The following is a 21,595-nucleotide window of genomic DNA, read 5'->3' on the forward strand; positions in this document are numbered from 1 at the left end:
TTAGTTTACATTAGCAGAAAAAATTGAGCTGTACGAGCCATGTAATGATTAGGGTAGATATTTGTTGGATCACTAGAATCACAGAATGGGCTCTGTTGTACCCCAAGTCCGTCATGCACATACTTTGGTTGCGCCCCACGAGGCAGCCCCTTAATGAGCGCCCGCCTAGATGGCGACGAGCCCGGATCCGACTGCGATGCTCAACGAAGCTCACTTCGAGGCGACAGCAACTGCCGGCTCTGTGGAAGCGCTAACGACCGCGAAGGCCATTCTCATGACCCGGACAAGCTGACTATCACGGAGAGCAAGGAACCATGGTCGACAACTTTCGTGAAGGAGAGTGAACCCCTGTTTGCAGATTACCTTGTCCTTGCTTCCAAGTAGGACATCAGCGGAGTCCTGTAAGGTGGCGCGACAATGGGTGGAGTTGCGTTACCAGTACGATCCCTCTGTTGCCTGTAATAGGGTCATCGAATTCCCTTGTGTAGGGAACTAGGGAAAAGAACTGGTTTAAAAGCGGACACTTTGGGTGCAGTGAGAGTGTGCTGACGTGGGCTAAGACCATTAAAGTACCCAAAGATAAAGTGTGCTCCTACATATGGAGCAAGTTCCGCAATTATGTAAAATGAGCCAGATTATTCTTTCCTCCACATCCCTCCCTCATCATGTTACTCTTTTCTGGACGCGTTCCAACTAGCGCCCCATGCGGCCGCGGCACAAAGCTAGTGCGTTTTCAATGGAACAAGCGTGTTTTTCGCGAAACATTTGAAGTGTAGGTCGATTATTGAATAAGGCAGGTGATGGACGTGTTCTAGAAGACACTCCACATAAGTGGAATGCGGTGATTCATGCCGTAGAAGGCTATAATTTTCTCCCCAGATCGGTTAAAGACTCAGCAATGGAAGCCTATGGAAACGACGAAAATTCGTACTTGGTTTTCGAGACAAAAACGGTATCTGCGATAAAACTATGGCTGCTATCCTAATATTCGCTAAAGCATATAGAGTCCGCAAACTCAGCTTTCTATTGCTGTCTATCTCTACTCACTGCACCTGGCTTAACACTGTTCCCAAAAGTGATTTTGGAAACACAGCCGTACGAATTCATGTGAATTCGTACGGCTGTGTATGGCTGAATTCGTATGGCTGAATGTGAATTCGTATGGCTGAATTCAACTCAAGCGTATGATTGCTAAAACATCCGAAGCCGTGGCCCAGTTTAATTAATCGCTCACACGTCGTCCCGCGTTATGCTGGCAGTGGTTCAATACGGCGCTCTTTGATACTTTTTTTGAGCCACGTTGGACTTAGTTCCACATTCTTCCACTAGATGGGAGCAACACAATGCTCAAGATTTGATTTTGGTTTTTCATGGGTGCTCTTCAAACATTATACTTTCTATTTTTTCTTCGTAAATGGTAGCAATGTGTTGCTCATCTGTTAAGTCATAAAATTTATAATAAGAACTTATACCTTTGACAACATACCAACAAGCATGCGCATTTATTCGTGTTTCGTAAAAAAAGAAAAAAAAATATATGTGCTATCGTGCCTTGTAGCGTGGGCATTACGCGCTCTAACGGAAAACTATTCCAAACTTTTCAGTTCCATTTCTGCAATCAGCCCTCCGCTATTGGTCAAGAACATTTTAGACCACGTACACTTGACCTGTCTGTCACGCGACGTCACGAAAACCGCAATAGCTCCCCATCTCATATCACGTGTACATACTGATTGTGCATGATTTGATCAAACAGAAGAAATACAGTTATAAGGTGGAATAAGCTAGCGCAAGACAAGGGTAATTGGAGGTCGCACGGAGAGACTTTCGTCCTGGCGTGCGCATTAAGATAGGCTGCTGCTGCTGACGACGATGACCGGACGCGTTCTTTCTGAATAACTTATTCATGCGCTACCGAATCACTCACCACGCGCCGTCACGTGAAACTAGCTGGCCCTGCTTTCACTAGACCCAACTCCCAATTCCACATATATTGACTCGTGCGCTAGGTATCAACACACACGGCATATGTAATTTGCAGCACTATGTTGTTCCTATGTGTAGCTGATGGGAAATTTGTCCTACTAGAATATTTACTTAAGTACGGCATCCTACTAATACCTTTACCAGTGTCACTCTGCCTGCCATTCTTTACGCTTACTTTGTTTGTATCACTGTCAGTGTGTTGTGAAGTAGGTGAGGTTTTCTGGGCCCTTAAGGTGGTAGGCCAAAGAAAAATATTGTCTTTAAATCGGAAGCCAGGATGCAAAGAACTTTGTTTCCCTCAATAAGCATGTCTTGCTTAACTTATTCAATTATTTAAATTGCAGGAAACGGATTCCTTTTGTTTTTCGCTGGTAACCTTTGTCATAAGATGTGGTAAAAGGACTACTCGCATCAGCACCTATATGCAACTAATGAATGGTTGAATTCAGTAAAGCGGTGGCATTTGTATAGCTAGGTGTGGAATTAAGGCAATGAACTAGGATAAATATCATGTGATAAATATTAAGGAAGTACTGATCTAAAGACTACACAAATTGAGAAAAATGGCCACTTTGGACCAAATTTATTTGCAACGTGAGCAGTAAATGCAAAACTATTGCATCAATTTCTTTTGTACTAGTTCGTTGCTAATCACGAATAACTAATTTCTATGGGATTAATTAGTGTGAAATAGTACATATGAAAATATTTACTCAAAAAGGTGTCAAAGTTTGCGTAACCTGAGGTGGACCAAAATCTTGTTTTGAGATAAACTAAGCAAATCTTCAAACCATGTCCAAAACAATTCGTACGCCTAAAATGCACCAGCTGCATAGCTGGAGTCCTCATAAGAAGCAATAGAGTCTCCTTTTGTTCATCTAGCTGCTCGGCTAGAACATGAAATAAAAAAGTATTTTGAGTAATATTTCTATAAAAGGAGAAGTACTCATTTTGGTTTTCCCAATACGAGGGTATAGGTTGGAGAACCCACTGTAACTCTCAAACTAATGATGACAAAAGAGAATTTCTGTATTGCGTTGCGAAATCTTCAGGCACCAAAAATATGTAATAAAAATAATTCCTCTAAATCATCATCATCATCATCATAATCATCATCATCATCATCGTCATCATCATCATCATCATCATCATCATCCTAGTTACGTTCACGGCAGGGCAAATGCCTCTCCCATACTTCTCCAACTGCCCAATAAACACTTTAGAATATGTCCTGCCACTTTGAACAAGAATCGTATTTATCTTGTGCTTACCTAATGATAACTACTTGCACCCGTTCCAAGTGAATAGAACGGAATATTTACTCCTCTGTCGTGACGTTCCTTGTGCGCAGCAATATATTAGTGCTATAGAAACTATAGGGGCACTCGAGGTGAATTTAGGCCGTTGGCGTCACCGTCGTGTTCCGTGTAAAGTTCAAGTGCAATAAGGTGTGCTGTAGGTCTCAGTGAGATCCGAAAAAGATGACGGCTTGGTGGGGCGGCATCTTGCAATTGCAGGGAGCAAGGTGGAGCGGACCGGCGTCGTCTTGAGAGATCAAGGAGGTAGTGGAGAGGTAAGCGCGTGTTAGTAGATGAGGGAGGGAGGGGGAGTGGCGTGTTGCACTAACATCTATGCTTCGATAACTATTGCACGCAATGCCCACAAGAGTTTATAAGGTGACTGGGGAGATTATTGAAATATATATTCGATCGTTACCACCTTCACTCGCTAAACGACACGCCACCAATGTGTTTTCGTGGACCAGTACAAGCAGCGTGCTTAGAAATCAGCCGCGTATGACTGACATAGCAGTAGAGATATTCCAGACTCTATAAATTGAGTGGTGGTCTAAGGACAATTGACTAATTTCACTTCGTCGTTTACAATTAAAAGGCGGCAATATGAAGAACAGTCGCAACCTACGGATTACAATTTCGGAGAGAGAGAGAGAGAGAGAAAGGCAAAGGAAAGACAGGGAGGTTAACCAGAGATTATCTCCGGTTGGCTACCCTGTACTGGGGGAGGGGAAAGGGGAAGCGATAGGTGAGAGGGAGAAGGATCTATTTTACCAACTAATCATACTCGATCTACAGCAGGTTCTCCGGTGCTAACTTTAGTGACACTATGCCGTCGAGCATAAAGAAAAGCAGTAGTTAACTTGCCGGTCGTGAAAGGCACATTGATCTTGATAGAGCATATTAGGCATCCTTTAAACGGTTCAAGATTTGTTCTTTTGACTAGAGCAGTTGAGCTTGAGTTGGGTTTATAGTGCTTGCAGAGAAAATGTACTGCCAGTTTCTGAGTTCTCTTGATCATGTCAATTAAATATTTCTGAACTAGGTCCCCTATTATGTATGCGATTTCAGTGACTGATCTTAAAAGCGTTTTGTATGTGCTTGGTTTGACTGTTGCTGAAGTGTCGCTTGGTCTCCTGTGCACAAATACAGCTTGCCAAGGGTCGTATTGCAGATGAAAAGAAAATATGGTTGCCGGTTAAGGCTGCTACTTATCGTAGCTCCTAAATATATTACTTCGTTATACACAGTAATTTTAGTGCCTTGAGCTCTGTATATAAGGTTGAAGGGTGCTTTTGTATTGGTGAATCTCGCACACTTGGTGCTAGTTGCATTAAATTTAATGCTCCATTTCAGGCGCCAAGCATGCATATATTTTTGTAGAGTGGCTAAGGCTGCCATGGACCTCCTTGTTGTTTCGTTTGTGTAAACTGCACAAGCGTCTACACACACACCCGTATTTGAAGAAATCGTTCTACACAGGCTCGAACATCAATAATGCAACTGAATAAATTAGAAGGGCTAAAACTGAGCCTTGGCGTACTTTAGAAGAGACGTCTGAGTAACCTGAAACACGTATGAGCTTCACGGCACCGTTTTGGATGCCGTCAAAAACGGTAGATCAATCAAAGTGTCTTGTTGATAATGCCCAAGGCTAGATGCTTGTTAAGTAAGCATTCACGTAAAACAATGTCAAACGCTTTTGGTAAGTATACAAAGCCTGCGCCGACATGACTCCCCTCGTTAAGTGCATCGAAAAGGTCGTGAGATATCTGTGCAGGTAGTGTTGTGGTTGAGAGTCCTGATCAAGAACAATGTTGCTGACTAGAAAATAAGAATATTACTTTCCCGATCAGTTGAAATCAACGAAAACTAATATGTTTAATACTTCTCTGCTGACAATTTGCACAGCGAGACGATTCGCGCGCACGTTACGTCACAATGCAACAACCACCTTACACGCAGGCTTTTCCAATCTGCAGATGTCTCTAACCAACCATATGTCATGACTGTAGCAAAGCGCTTCTCGTCCTTGTCTTGCTTTGGTGCAGTAAATTTGTACGCGGCGTAATACACTTTGAGCCGAATCGTTGCCCGAAATGTCGTATGCAAGGTAAGTGGAAAACTCCACATTTCCACTGATTTTCGAAGGTCACACTTAGGAATCATTCGGTTTTATTGGCGTAAATATTGCACTACCTACCTAATACACTAATACCTAAAAAAATGAGGTTGTCTCCTTGGGTGCATGGTTGCAAAGCTCTGCTTTTGGGATTTGGGAACAAATTAAAAGAACCTTGAATTTTTATGCTGGCGAGAAATGCTGTTTTACTGCTTGCGTCTTCGTTGGTTTATTGGTGCCTTTTGTTTTCTTGAGCTGCGCTCGTCATTCTCAAGCTTCGGCTTTAATGGAAGTAGGTTATTCTAGAAAAGATGTAAACAAAATGAAATTAGAAGCACAAACGATACACTTCTGGTCACAGTACAAGCGGCGAAGTGAAAGACGGCAAGAGGGTGTAGCTGTGCGCAAGTAATGGATTCAGGAATGCATCTCATTCCCGAAATCGCTTGGTGGTAGTTTTCATTGTTTGTTTACAGGCCACGGCCAAAACTGTGTTTTCTTCCCGCGTGCTTTTGTTGTTTGAAACACAAAGGCGAAATGGTTACAATTAGATGCATGCACATGATGTGCGCAGAGCGGCAGACGAACAAGAACAACCTGCAAGAAGAAACACGTCTACATAAAATGCTTGCTGTGTGTGAAAAAACGAAAAACAAGTAAACGTATTCAAATTAAATAACGAAGTGCAAGGAAAAGACGTGGACAAGACAGGGAATAAGCGGTCATTGACATATACATGTAGCCTATACACATATGTGCACAACGTCTGCACATATGTGAAAGCACACGTTGCACGTATGACCCATGTGCATTTGGCGCCTTTCTTTCATCAAACAGACAGGTCGTGATTTCGCTAGTGACACAGCTGCCAGTTCAGAAAAGAACAAAAATACGTTCCTGGAAAAGCTAAATTTACAAAGTGCTTAGTTTTGCTGTTGCCAATGTGCAACGTTAAACTGTCCTTTATTTATTCTTGGAATACATAAGGTGTCAGTCAGCAAATGTGCGGTTGCCTGTCCTGTTCGTGCCATGTTTTTGCGCGCTTTCAATTTGGGCCATATAATGAACCAAGTCGGACAACAGGACGTTTAGTTGACGCAATTAACAAATGCAGACAACTAGCCTGTACTTACTACTACAACTACTCGTTTTTATTCATAGGTTTTCTTTCGCTCTGTAGAAGTGACAAATTTTCAGAGGTGAGGGATGAGGCACGTCTTCCATGAAAATCAGGCGATTAGGCTTACTTGTGCGTGCTGTTCAGGGTTGCAGCACAACATTAGGCTTGCTAAGCACCAAGCCTAAGTTAAGCACAAGTCAGACCAAACTTTCACAAGTCCAGAGGCGTTTTGACATTTCTGATGCAACAGCGCGCATGCCTGATACGTTATTTGCAAGAAGGCTATTGTAGTTTGAATACTACGAGATGCATTTTCACATAACACAGTAGGCCACCAATACTGTAAAAATTGTCTAAAACTGTGTTTTCCTTACCTGATAAGTGAGGTTGGAGCTGCCGCCTCTTCAATCGGAAAATACAATCCTGCGGAGTGAATATACATTTAATACATTAGTTCTTAGTGAGATTATCAGTTTTCGCAAAATTAAATGATTTCAAAATTTTAGAGTGCCCTCGAGCGGATATGATAATATGGATATGACAATATTTGTTATATGCGCGGAAATTAAATGTCTTGAAAAAAAAAACTGCGAAGATTACTCTGCTGTAGACAAAAGCTTGCTATAACATAAACGTACGGGATAAAAGGTGGTGGAAGTATTGCTAGCGTTGCAAAATAGAATTTTCACCAGGCAGCTAGAGGATACAAATGCAACAAATTCCAACGACCTTGATTTCATATTTAGTAGAAATTCCTTTGTATTGAGCAGGGGTGTGGGAATAGTCATTTACAAGCCTAATGTAACACTAATCAAATAGTTCCCGACCCAAGTGAAGCAAATGAAGCATCGAAAACATTCCAATCAAAGACGGCCGTTTCACCGATTATTTATTATATGCGTGTGTTGAGAAAGGAATATTAGCAATCTAAATTCTATCCAAGAGGTTTCTTTTTTTGTAGAGTACAGGAAGTGCTAACGGGGCTCTTATTAAATGTCGATTGCAAAACTGAAAATCAATATTTACAGCTGATTTGACGGACATTTATGCAAAGGCAATGCATGCTCAGTTGCAATTGTTCTCTATCTAAAAAGTTGAAAAAGAGTTCAAAATGTTTTTTTTTTCAGTTTCATAGTTTATTGTTTACTTGTTTTTCGACTGCATGCATTTAGTTGAAATCAGAGAGCAGGAACCAAGAAAACACTTCCCAATGTTAAGAACGATGAAGAAAGAATATTTGGTTACTAAAGTTGGATTTTCTAGACACACACGACAAACGCTTTACTTACCCTGCGTCAGTGCCGACAGGATACACCGGGATTACACCTTCACGGCCTGTAAAAAGGGGGGAGAAAGAATACTCGCTGTCGGGCTTGATTATGCGCTCCTCTTGCTATTATTCGCTACCCACATGGTCGTAAATATTTCTCCCCAGAGCTGTACTGTCAACAGCTATTTTGCACACTCTTGTCACGTTGAAATTCTTGGTCATTCGATCAATATAATTTAGGAGCTCAAACTTGTTCCTCTGCGACTAGACCTTAAGGCTACTGAAAATACATACCTTGTTTTGGTGACCTTATCTGATATTCTTAGTATGTCATACGCAGAGAAACAGCTTGGCAGGATTAGTTTCAAGATGACAAGCGTTCAGGCCCATTAGAAAATCAGCAGACAATCAAGACAAGCAAAGCGCTAGAAAAACTGACTACACTTCAACAGTGCATTATATTTATCAACATATGGTACATGAAAATTAATTAATATAGAATAATTATTATTCGCACTGTTAAGAGAAAACGGGTACATTTCAAATGGAAAGCTTCTGCATGGTGAGTGTGGCGTTTGACTAATAGCGACATGGTGGCGGCTTTCCCACTGTTGTGCTTCTGGAGTACACATACATATGTAATTATTGTGCAGATCTTTACTCGCTACCTAGCACCTCTAGAGGCTGTGCTGTCAGATGCGGAACCTGTTTAAGATGCCTTAGCCTTAGTATGTGTTCTCATTAGTCGGTGATTCGATTAGCCCTCTTGTGCTCCCTTGGGCACTGCAAAAGCAGAGGCCACATTAGCAAAGGTAAGAGCATATCGTATGGGTGTCTTATCATTACGCGGAGCATTTATCTGGCCACTTGAAGTACGTTATTATCACACATAGTACATTTTAAATTGCTGAACTTAGCTGTTTAATTTTTGCGTGTGAGTGGTTGTTTATTTCACGCAATAAATATTAAAATAAGAGCATCCAATAAAGATAGCGTAATTCAATGGCTACGTCTCAATAGGCTGAACAGACTGACACGGCTTTCCCGTAAGTTAAAATTAAAAATTAAAGAACCAACAAAATCGACTTAGCTTTAAAACCGATTCTAATGTTTCCTTATAGCCTGCCTACGGCAACTGCAACTGTTAGGAATACAAGGGATGTCCATCAATTAAGAATTTTTATATTACACCTAGTTTGAAAATCGTGCATCAGGAACAGGTGGCGAAAATCCATGATGTCTCAGTTTGAATTTTCCATGAAGTTTTCAACAGACAGTGCACAATGAAATTATAGAAAACATGATTGACCTCGCATTTCAAAAATTCTATGGAGAATATTAGACAAAGCTGTGGTAGATTTGAGATTATGTAGCACATAAGGCTTTACGCTAACCACGTTTATTATGTAAGTAATAACGAATAAAATAAATAATTTAATTGGCAATAATTTGTGAGGACCAAGACAAGAATTCTCAGAAATGTAGCTTGGCAGGGGAATGCACTCCATGACATTGCATTTATTTCAAGAATATATTGAAATGTGCAGACTGGAAATACAGAAAACAAAAAATAACGATACAGCTAAATAGTGCGTACAAAATCAAGAATGGCTTGGCGCTGCAAGATTTCAGCGGGAACTTCGTACACAACAACTAGATAGGCAGACGTGTAGTTACTAATGAAAAAAAACGAAAAAAAAACCAAGTACGCATAACAAGAGAACGATCCTTATTGGAGGATGAATGAGAGTACACAGCCTAACAGAAAAGAACCACTCATGAGTGCATGGCCTAAACTATGCACAATGTAAATAGAAAAAAAAAAGAAACGCAATTATAATAGTATGCAAGGACTTACCTAGAAATAAAAAGAATAATAATCTAGAAAATTGAGTACATATTTACGTAAGTACACCGCATGGTTCTCCAAAAGCTACTTCACTTACATGAACATCCTTCAGGAATTCGATAGCCGTGTTATAACAGTAAAAATATTATATGGCTGATTTTGTTCCTCAACGATATGAGTGTACTTACCTGCACAACGTCGCTGGCACTCGTCCAAGGTGGCGAAGTTATTGCGCGTTCCCCCACAGCCGTAGTACCAAAAACCAAGGCACCGGCCGGCGTAAGGGTCGTAGTAGTATCGGGCTGATCCACTGCGCCATCCCCATAAGCAGTAATTCCCATGGCTCGGGTACACGCGGCACCTGCCCGGTATTGACAGCCAGAAGCGATCTGGAATGGAATAGCGATTGTGTCACTTTCAACTCCATTTAGATTTTCTTGGCAAGTAGAGAATTTCCCGTGTCTGCACATGGATTCAGCTTGCATGAATGCCACGAAATTTCTTTTATGCGAGGTCGGATCCATCCAACGACTCAAGCAGACCACCTTCCAAGTGATGCAAATTGTCACCCGCATCACCACGAAACAGTACGGACTGAAAGAAGACATAACACAGCTAGTCAAGACCCTGATAATCAGACACACTACCTACACTGCCCCGTACCTACGCCTCGCTTTCAAAGGGAAAGATGAATTAGACGTACTTCTAAGGAAAGCATACAAGCAAGCGCTAGGCCTGCCACTGGGAACAGTCACTCTCAAGCTCGAAGCCTAAGGAGTCCATAATATAAAAAAACAAGTCATAGACGCCCACCTCACAAGCTAACGAGAACGCCTAGCCCTCACACCTACAGGAAGAACAGTCCTAACGCACTTAGGCTACCCCACACACGGCAAAGGCCACGAACAAGCAATCTATCTGGCCCCTAACATCCCAGGGTGCATCAGGGTAGCCCCTATCCCTAAAAGCATGCGCCCGGAACATCATACCAACGTCGCTAAGTTCGCCCAAAGACCTTCTTGACAAGATATGGCAGTCTCCCAAACACACTAAACACAGATTCCGCGCAGTACCCCCCGAAAACAGCCATGAGGGCCACTGTTGTCGACCATAACCTTCAAGAGGTGGTCTAGATGACGTTCCGCCCTGCCAGCGCCCTAGAAGTAGAGGAGACAGTCATCGCCTTGGCCATCACCTCTAGTCTAACCTATGAGCACGTCATAATTATTACTGACTCCCAGACAGCTCGCCGCAGCTACGCGTAAGTAGAACATCTTCCATCGCCCACCGACGCTACAAACAAGTCTCCCGATTCCCGGACATTGAAACAGTATGGACTCCAGGACATGAGCCCCTCCGCGGAAATCAGCGTCCGCATGATACAGCCCGGGCTGATCATGCCTCCCGGGCGCAACAATAGGGATACGGCCGTATCTTGAAGCCCGTGAGTTTTACAATACAATGCCATACTACAATGTCACAGATTGAACAGACGACAATACCCACCTCCACGCAAGAACCTCTCACGTGAAAACGCCGTAGCGTCGGACGACATTTACAAATCAACACAGACCCCCATTGAAGCAGACTATACGCAATATACCCTACACCATACTCATACAAATGCCCCCTTTGCAGCGACTGCGCCTGCCTATATCACACTACCTGGGCATGCCACAACGTGAAGGCAGCCCCGCAAATACCCAACCCAACACGCTAGCAGTGGGAGGTCGTGCTGACTAGCTCGGACCCTCGCGCCCAGATGCAAGTGGGGCGGCGTGCCCAACTGCCAGGAAGAGCCGCAGGAAGCCCTGGACTGAGGGCGCCTCCCTGTAGAAGCAGAATGACACATGCGTGTCCTTTTTTTTTTCAATAAATATTTTTCGTCCTGTTCTTCCTGAGAACCAGAAACTGGATGTTACGTTTTTGAAATGTGTGGCCGAGGAGTGGTAGCGTTGCTTTTATGTTGTTTACGAATGAGAGAGTTCACTAGCCGAACAAAGACGACCAGCCTATAGAATTGGAGGGAAAGTTTGATACTGTGGAAAATTTAACATGGGCTATACATTGTAACAGCGATGTTCTTGCGTTTTGCATCGCCCTGACACGGTTAGGAAATACGAAGAGAAAGCCCATCGTATCTTATTCAGCAAGAAAGCTCTACAGCCACATGAAGCGAACGAACGTATCCAGCAGTACTGACACTCCGTTAGTGTGTCACTTGTCTAATTAGCCACACTACAGGAAACTTGAGCCTTTGGGTAGGTAAGTTCAATTGAAAAAGGCACTTTCTTAAATGTGATAAACAATAAGTTCATTAATTTTGATAACTCAGGGATATAATGTAGAACGTTTCACATTATTAACTTGTGTGTTGTAGCGTTGGATCTCCAGTGACCATGAGAAATACAGCTCAAGTGTATCGCTTGTTTTTAACACCATGCATTGTGAACGCTGTGGAAGCTGAAATTAGAAGAATTACATGGTACATGCCTTATTGTAAATGTGCTAAATGGTGTTAAAGAGGCTAAATGGTGCCCGGAGTTTAAGTATGGAGGCATGGGAGTGAATGTTAGGCTCAATTTTCGGGAAAATTTTAAAAGGGTAGGTCTTAATTGGGAGTTACGTAAAAATTGACAAACGTTCTTTTCCTACTAGTTACAGGTGTCGTATAAAACCCGTAGAAATTTCAAACGGTACCTCGGAAGAAACAAGAATGGCAGCGTCCTTGAAATAATTAAACAGGGGCGGCAGGTTACGAGTGTTTGTTGCAGAAATTTTCTATTCGGTATGTGTGCTTATTTACAATCTGAGTTTATTATTTACCCGCTGCGTTGCAATATCTAGAACTACTTTCGACTCCAAATTTGTCAGAAACACAGGCAGCTTTATGGATAGTGTATGCGCTGGTCGGGGGAAAAAAAGGTGAACTTTGCTAAATAATAGTCCTTCAAGTCCTGCAAAGCGCTGAAAATGCCTTTAACGTTCTCATTTTCGGTTATCGCATCAGCAGTGATCCTGATGCAGTACACCTTCTGCATGCTCACAAAACTACGTTCGAGCGACACCTGTTTCTTTTTCATTGCAGCTGGAGAATGAAATCATTGCTTTGGTCATGCACATATCACGTTTTGAGGCTATACAAATCGATGAAAACCATTTATTCAAAGGATGCCACCCAACTCGTATACACGTTACATGTGGACCACTCAGGTCTGTCTTACAGAACGGCCGAGGTACATTTAGTTAGTAACTAATAAATAAATAAATAAATAAATAAATACGAACGTTTTGTCAGCGTGCCTCGATCATTAAATACGTTTCTGAGTTCGAACATATTATATTCTGTTCCATAGCACACAAGGCGTAGGTTACGCTACAGAATTCATAATTAACACATTGTTTAACTGGGGAGACATGCTAGGAATCCCGTATGACCACAGTTTCATATGACCGAAAAATTACTGGCTTTATTGTGGAATAACTGCATACGTACACCTCCGGAATCTGATACGGCCTGGACTAAAGTCATCACACAATAATTTTTCTTCGTATTCTTGCCGCTAATTAATAGTTAACGAGCTTCTTGCGGCTTTATGCAATCATCGCTTGAACAGAAACAGCACAGGAGAACAGGACGTCAGGCAGTGAGAGACAATGATGCTGTCTCTCTAACTTTCTTTTCCGTTTAGCTGTTTCTGCTAAAGGAACAGCTAAATATTCGCTTGAACCAAAGAGCCCAAATGGCTACGCTTCTGCAGGTTCTCACAGCCGCTCCACCTTCAAAAAGTTTGACTAGAATTCTTTTAGCCCCGATGCCATTCAGTCGCCTTATTTAGTGCAAGTGTAATTAAAAAGGAAATGGCTTGGCTGAGAAAGAAAACGGAGTACTTGCCACAGTTGTTTCATTACAATGAAAGAGCATGGGATGTAATAAAAGGCAGGCACATAGTGCTTTCGCATTAAAAAAAAGACGAAACTTACGTTTGGTGCACGTTTGCTGGCACTCAATCATGGTGGGGAAATTGTTGCCCGCATATGTGCATTGCCGGCTTTCGACACAGGTTTTCTTCGTAGGGTTGTAGTAGAAAACAAGGTGTTCGGTGCCATTCTCACAGGACGTCAGAGGTCGCGGAGCTTTGCACACGTCACCTGAAGTGCGCCACACAAGTGTACGACGTTGTGATGATTCAGCGAGTTTTCGTCAGAAGCAAAACTTCGAAGAATACATCGTGGGATTCGAGAAGAACCTCTTCTATTTACACGGGGCGTTTGCTTTAAAAGCGGGAAAGTATCGTTGCAAAGATAAGGCGTTATCGCTGTTGGTCCAGAAATCGTCTAATTGAGCCTGCATCTCGATCGTTTGCCTCACACAGTGAAATCGCTTAACCCAATTGATGGACGGGGAAACAATAAACACAACCGCGTGGGCGAGAACTGCGAACCCATGTTTATCCGGAGACACGCATTTATTGGGCATGCTGCTTAAAAAGTGACCGTAATACGGTGATATACAGTAAGCAGAGGAAGGCCCAAACTATTACAAACTTCTCTACGTAATAAAAGTAGTAACGACTGACAACCAACAATGAAGAGCAACTATATTTTTTCGCCAATACGACAAGGAAAAATTGTATGCATGACTTCATCTGTTTTGGAAAAAGACTGTTCCTGTTGTTCGCTTACCTCAGTTTATACGACACTATATATAAAGGTTTGTGTGAGTACTCACGTTGCTGTGAACAGGTATGTCTTTTTGAACGCGTTTACTTAATATATGCAGGATGCGCGTAAAGATGCGAATCTTTCACCCGTAAATATCGGGTCGTAGTTTGGGACTGTGCTGTATGCCTCTCGTCGTCCCCGTCTGGTTGCACTCTGAAGTACTTTCGTGACTTCTAACTCATAAAACACCCTGACAAAACATGCTCTCGATTAATATTTCGAGAAATAACTAGTCCTAACGATACTCGTATTCTACAGTCTGATCTTGATTCTGTGTCCGCTTGGTGTAAGACTTGGTGCATGGAATTAAACACTAAAAAATGCAAAGTCATGCGTGTAACTAGATCTACTAATGCAAATGTTTCATATCATCTTGATAACTTTCCTTTAGAAGTAGTATCGTCATATAGATATCTTGGCGTCACTACATCATCAAAACTAACCGGGAATGATCACATTTAATCCATATTCGCCAGCGCCAACAAAATACTTGCATACCTTCGCCGGAATTTCTCACGCGCTCCTCGGGCTCTTAAACTTTTACTTTATAAAACACTGATTCGTTCGAAGGTGGAATACGCCGCCTCTGTTTGGGACCCTTTCCATGAAAATCTAATCTACTCACTCGAAATGGTTCAAAATAACTCTGCATATTTTATTATGTCTAATTATGCTCGAACCGCAAGTGTGACTAATATGAAATCGAGCCTTGAACTACCATCACTAGCATCTCACCGTAAGTTTTATCGCTTGTGTCTTTTTCACTGCATATTTCAGCATCGTTCTCTACCCGATGATTTCATCTTTCCTCCCCAGTACGTATCACCACGCATTGACCACCGACATAAAGTAGCCGTTCCTTTTTGCAGGACTTCTACTTTTCTATATTCATTTTTTCCCAGGACTTGTGAAGAGTGGAACCACCTACCTACCACTACTGCAGAAATTACAGACCATCAACATTTCAAAAATGCTTTAACAGTAACTAATTAGTTCTTTACCTCATGTTATTTCTCGTTTTTTCTCTTGTTTGCTTGTGCTTGCCTGCATCATCTACTCATTTTACATTGTTTTGTAGTTTGGTGATTTGTATTGATTTGATTTGTTAATTAGAGTATTTGTATTTGCATTGGTACATTATATAACTCCATGTATAAGTATCTTTTCACAGAAATGTTTTTTTTTGCCACTCCCCTATGTAATGCTTCGGCCCTGAGGGTACAATAAATGAAATGAAATGAAATACGCTTTAGGCGCTATACTAAAACACAATAGACAAGTTATGTGGTTTGTTACGCGATGAAATCTAAGTGAAGACCACGGAGAAAAAACTTGCGACTTTTGGATAAGTTTTTCAGCAAAGCAAGCAAGCCCTTCCGATAGGAATGCCATTAACTTGATAATAGTACTACGCCACGGAACAGATTCGCATAAAAACTATAACGTCTCCTCATAAACAAGACCCTGTTGCATAAACGCGTCGCTCGTTAGCAATGAGCATTCTTATCGTTACAGAGGATTATTGTTTCTAGGTTGTTTTAGAAAAAAAAGCTTTTAAAGTATACGAATGCTTGAAAAAATAAAGCCGCTTTGGAAAAATGAGTGATTTAAGGGCGGTGGTAAGAATCCAATGCCGGTCTGCGGTACTTATTGCGCATAACTGAATCGCCTCCTTGTCTTGGAACACTATTGGCATCAATGTTTTTTTTTGCGTGTGTGTGTTCGCGCGAACGTCTAATTTCGAAGGCCGAACCTCATGGCAATGAAGGTAACAGTGGTTTAAGTCCTTTCCAACTGAGCAAAAATAAAAAAAACGACAATATTTTCTTCGCGTGACGATTTTCATGTATAGCAGTCACTTGCTGCCCCTCAACACTTCCTGAAGTAGAAAAGTGGTTTCATGATAATATTCCACGCCTAATATCTTCTTCTTGGCTATACAAAGGATTAAGGGTGGCTTTGTGCAGTGCGATTAGACAAGCACTACTAATGTGTTGTGACGTAACGGTCACTTAGCCTTTCAGAGTACATGAGCATTACGGCTTGCTCGGAAGGCCCACTCCTTGCGGAGTGGTACGCGCACGACACTGCGAAGCGGATTAGTGATCACAAAGCACAGTCTTTATTTACTCAGCCAAACATGATAAATTTACATTGACCTTTAATATACGCAAAATAAAAACGAATCTGGGCTGCTTTAATGTAGTTTGCAGATAATGTGTGGACGCGACACGTTGTCGGTTTGGGCCAGTGGTCCAGTAAAGCGAGGCTTTCGTGAGGATGGCCTCTTGTCTGAGTCTCTCATCAAATCACACACAAACATACACACACGCATATATATATATATATATATATATATATATATATATATATATATATATATATATATATATATATATATATATATATATGCACACATATATATATATATGCACAAGGAAAGCACATGCTTATTCTTACTACTGCGGCAAATTCCGTCGCATTCATCCTTCGATCTGAAAGGGCCACTTGGTACGCAACTCGCCACACACTTCCTAATCCTTGCGTTGTACTGCCAAGTTTGCGTAGGGCATCCTGGATACTTCATTACTGTTTGGCTTACAAGGCACCTTTGATCTGAAATTTGAGACGAAATATAAACGTTACAGATACGAGGTATGTCTCAAAAGCTCATGCAAAGATTGATAAAAAAAAAGACTGGCTGTGGATGTAGCAGCACCTCTCTCTTGCACTCTCCCTTCCAAAGGACGTGGTTTACTTATCGCACAAGCCAGACTGCTAATGGCAAGGCAGAACTTGATGCGTTCATGTTTTGTGCAAACTATTTTTACTTCAATATGAAAATATCAATGTTAAATTTGTTTCAAAACGCAGCAAAAAACTCATGAAATGTTGCAAAAGCCCCATAAAAATGACACCCTTAAACTAACTTCTGTTTTCAAGTAGGTCCTATGGTTTCGGGAAAACCGTGACGACTCACGGACGATGCAAGATCAGGACGTCCCCCACGTCGTTCAAGCTCGAGTTATCAATAGTGTGCGTTTTTTTGCGCTCAGGGGCCGCTGGAAGGCTGTTAAAATGATGGCCAAAGCCCCTGTTTTGTTCAAGTGGTCGGCTTACCAGATTTTGATTTGAAATAGGAAATGAAAAATGTTTGTGCCAAGATGGCGCCGATACTGCTGCCAACTCCTGAGCAAAAGTTGAAACGTAAAGAATGCTGCATTCATAGGAAAGCACCAGACAGCGATGAATTCCTGTGAACGGTTATCATCGGTAACGGAACATGTATTTACGAATACGACATCGAGCTGCGGTCGTACAGTAAGGAGCGGAAAAAGGAAGTTGAGGCAAGAACGAAAAGGCAAGAATGATAGCGGCCCTCGAATCTGCCACTGTGGACCAAAAAAACGTGACGCAAAGTAAGACACAGGCGTGCACTCGTATAAAGCGGCTCCCATGCAAAAAGAGCGCTTGGCGAACTTGGGGGAGCAAACAGACACACAACCTTTTGTCCTTGAAACGTAATTTTACTCTCTTCCCGACTCAGGCTACTTGCTGTACACCACCAGGGTCATAAGACGCGGGGCTCGAGGCGGAGGGAGATGCCTGCGGTAAGCGAAGGGGGGGGGGGGGGGGTCAAACCGGGGGTTGCGGCGAGACTGCCACCATGCGGCCCGCTGCTTGCAGGACTGTCTCCTGAATGTCCTCGAGGCAACTCGGTTTCTTAGAAAAACGGGGCCTGGTGGCAAAGGCGCCGTGTTCGTTGGTTACAGGTGCAAACATGTGGTTTACCACATTCAAGTTACAAGTCTTTCCGTTCGGTCTGAATAGCGGGATAGAGAATTGAAAAAAAAAAGCAGGGGGACATGTCGGCCTCTACTGGCGTGCTGCAGCCTGCTGCTCTGTACAGCGGGAAGGGGAAAGAGGGCGTAAAGGTGCGATGACGATCATATGGAAGAGGTGGGGGGGGGTGCAACAGTATAGGCAAGTTCAACATTCGGTTGATAAACGTTCAGGAGTGTCAGGCAATCTCTCGATACAGCTTTCTGCTGCTCCATACGTGCTGGATAAAAGTGTTTTTCCGAGCGGGAAAGAAGCCCGCGAATACACGCAAAGTGCCTCGAGCGGCCAGTCGCGCGGCAATATTGCGTGTGTTCGCGGGCTTTCTTCCCTTCACCGAAAAAACACCTTTGTGTAGCACGTGTGGAGCAACAGAAACCTCTATCGAGAGTTTTTGTCATACTGCTCTGCAATTGTCTAACTGACACTTTTCATCTGAATGTATTATTTGAGAAGTTGATTATTTAAAGTACACTAATTATGTAATTAAGCGGAAAGCAAGAAGTAATGTGAGTACTTGCAGGCCATGATAAATGACATTATCTTGGTTTGGTCCAGCTAAGTGACATTTGCATATGTTTAAAGCTTGGTGCATGACATTTGGGACACCCAGTATAGTCTGGGGCATCTATTTGAGAATAAGTAAGAAATAAGCTTTGGGAATTCTGGCTGCTCCGTCGCTTACGGCCACGGAAATGTTCATGAGGGGCACTGGCTGGCACTGTCAGGGCTAATCTTATTTGACTATGACCTAACTGCGATGGTCCGCACGTGGCGACGTGAGCGCAGAGTGCATGCTCACAGGTGTGAACAGCACATATACTAGTCTAACGTCCAGTGCATTCGACATTACCTAAAAGGCAGTGCCCGACATTCCGGATGTGTGAAAATAGCGTTTAAGATTCAAAGCGGAAGACTAAGATAGTGTGAAAATTTGAAGAAAATGGTGAAACAATAATTCCCCCAGCTCTTACGAGGATATAAATAAACGCAGTCTTAATGAATGGCTCCAAAAATGAGTTGAACAATTTTTTTCCTTCCGCTCTGTGCGAAATACATTTGGTAATTATTTGTTTGCTGGAAGTAAATTCTTCTGGATTGCCTCTTCCCGCTATCAATATAATTATAAATTTGCTTGCATAACTATAAGCTTGTCGTCATGGACTACAGGTCTGCGCCTTTCTTGGGGCTCGGTGCGCGTCTAAGCATTGTTCCCGTTGGTGAAAAACATGTTTAACACCTGTTCTACTCGTCCTGCTGAAATTTAAAAAAAAAACGCTATGGAACCAAAACAATGCCAACATTGTACGACACTTGAAGATTTATAACGACAGTAGAACGCATTGTAATCGACTTGGACCTCTGTTCTGAACAACGCGAGCCCTCTACAGCAAACAGCGCTATTTTGCCTATTAAACAGTCGAGTAAGATAACTTTTTTTTCACGCGCAACTGAAGAGCCGAGTCGCATTGATTCACCGATTACTAATTCTTGGTAACTACGCAATTTCACCAGTGCGCTGAATTAGTAATTGCAAAGAAGTAGTCATATCTTTTGCCAATAATAGCTAGAATGCATTAACGTGGATATCTATCTATCTATCTATCTATCTATCTATCTATCTATCTATCTATCTATCTATCTATCTATCTATCTATCTATCTATCTATCTATCTATCTATCTATCTATCTATCTATCTATCTATCTATCTATCTATCTATCTATCTATCTATCTATCTATCTATCTATCTATCTATCTATCTATCTATCTATCTATCTATCTATCTATCTATCTATCTATCTATCTATCTATCTATCTATCTATCTATCTATCTATCTATCTATCTATCTATCTATCTATCTATCTATCTATCTATCTATCTATCTATCTATCTATCTAATCTATCTATGTAATATCTTACTCTCGTCATGCCGTCACAGACGCAACTTGCAACCCCAACCCAGTGGCCCAAGTTGTCTAGTAGCTTTTGCCACTAGGGATGGGCTCGCACAGGATATCGACACATATTGCACTCGTGAAACACCACCTTTACCCCTATCGTGTGCCTGGTGATGAGCCACCGTGATGGCTCAAGGGCTATGCCAATGTGCTGTAAAGCAAGAAGTCGCTGGCTTGATTATTTCCAGCTGCATCTCTGTTGTGAACGGAATGTAAGAAGGCTCATGTTTAGATCCTTTGAGCGTGCGTTGAACAACCCCAGGAGGTGTTTATTATTCCGAAGCACTCCTCTACGGCGTTCCGCACTGCCAACTTTACAGATTTGGAGCATGAAATGCGATACTTACTTGTTGGCGTGCGTGAAAATGTGCTACATACCTACTGGTGCTACCGGTGTTTTTACTCCATCAATAACAAAAAATTACGTTTTTTTTGCGTTTGTATTTGATAGGTGTAAACGAGCAAACCATATATGCGAAGGTACATTTGGTTGTCCGTAAGTAGGCAGAAGTGTCATTAGATAATGAGTGTGGCGTTGCAAATGGTTAGGCGTGGCTTTGTTTTTAAGCATTAAATGCTTTTAGATACTGTCGTCGGTGACCTCCAAGTAACACTGAGCCAAACCCCAGAGCCGCTATCCAGGCACTAAAACGAGAACATCCAAGCAAGTTGCGAGAACAAATCGAGAAATTTACCGGGCAATCAGTAAAGACTTCTGAAAATGCGGTCTGTGGCCCCCAACCCTCTGTACAGGAGCGCATTACGTACGCTAGCTGCTGCCCAGACATGAAAGAAAAGATATTGCCTCCGAGTTCTTCCCAGTGTTTGTTCACACTATCACTCAAGCAGTAACTTTTAGTACGCTGAAGTTTTATGTTTAACTTACCTTTACAACGTTGAAAGTGCAGATACAGGGTACCATTCCATTAATTTTCATTTTTTGGCGCTGAGACAGGATTGCCTGGCTCTTTTGAACGCCATCGGTCCGTGAATTATGCGGTACGGTTATTGCGTCACCTCGAGAGATGGCGCCACGCATCCAGGCGCCTTTCTTCGCCTAGCTGGGCAGTGCACTTTGTCTCCCTGGCGTATTTCGCTGCCTGTAATGCCGTCTGCGGCCGGCTTTCTTCTAGCTGGGCAGCGTCCATATGAACCAGTGCACAGTATGACGTCCGCGATGCAGCATGGTGGGCCATTGTGAACATGCATACACCAATTTTAATATTGTGGCTAGCATTATCTGCAACCAATCTGCTTTGCCGGTTGCCATTTCATGCTTACATTTATTATCGATTACGGGAGAGCCATCAATATCTTCAAGGCCTCATGCTCTGTAATTCACCGACAGGTCACAATAATGAATAAGGAGCTCCGAACTGGAGCCATGAGTGTGGCAACTGTAATGCTTTTACAGCGATGCCGCCTCA

At 42.4% G+C, this 21,595-nt stretch overlaps 1 protein-coding gene across 1 annotated transcript in view; it reads right to left on the minus strand.

Moving 5' to 3' along the window:
- Positions 1-5,439: 5,439 nt before the first annotated feature.
- The window catches only part of LOC135907633 (monocarboxylate transporter 5-like), a 33,357-nt gene continuing 17,201 nt past the window's right edge, over positions 5,440-21,595 (minus strand). Inside the window, exons 5-10 of the mRNA XM_065439327.2 lie at positions 16,828-16,983; positions 13,627-13,794; positions 9,831-10,031; positions 7,813-7,858; positions 6,898-6,946; positions 5,440-5,705 (exon numbers count right to left, since the gene is read on the minus strand). The gene's annotated coding sequence lies outside the window, so the exon portion shown is untranslated. The remainder of the gene's footprint in view (positions 5,706-6,897; positions 6,947-7,812; positions 7,859-9,830; positions 10,032-13,626; positions 13,795-16,827; positions 16,984-21,595) is intronic.

Source organism: Dermacentor albipictus, chromosome 10, assembly GCF_038994185.2.
Source record: "Dermacentor albipictus isolate Rhodes 1998 colony chromosome 10, USDA_Dalb.pri_finalv2, whole genome shotgun sequence".
Taxonomy (NCBI): Eukaryota; Metazoa; Arthropoda; class Arachnida; order Ixodida; family Ixodidae; genus Dermacentor; species Dermacentor albipictus.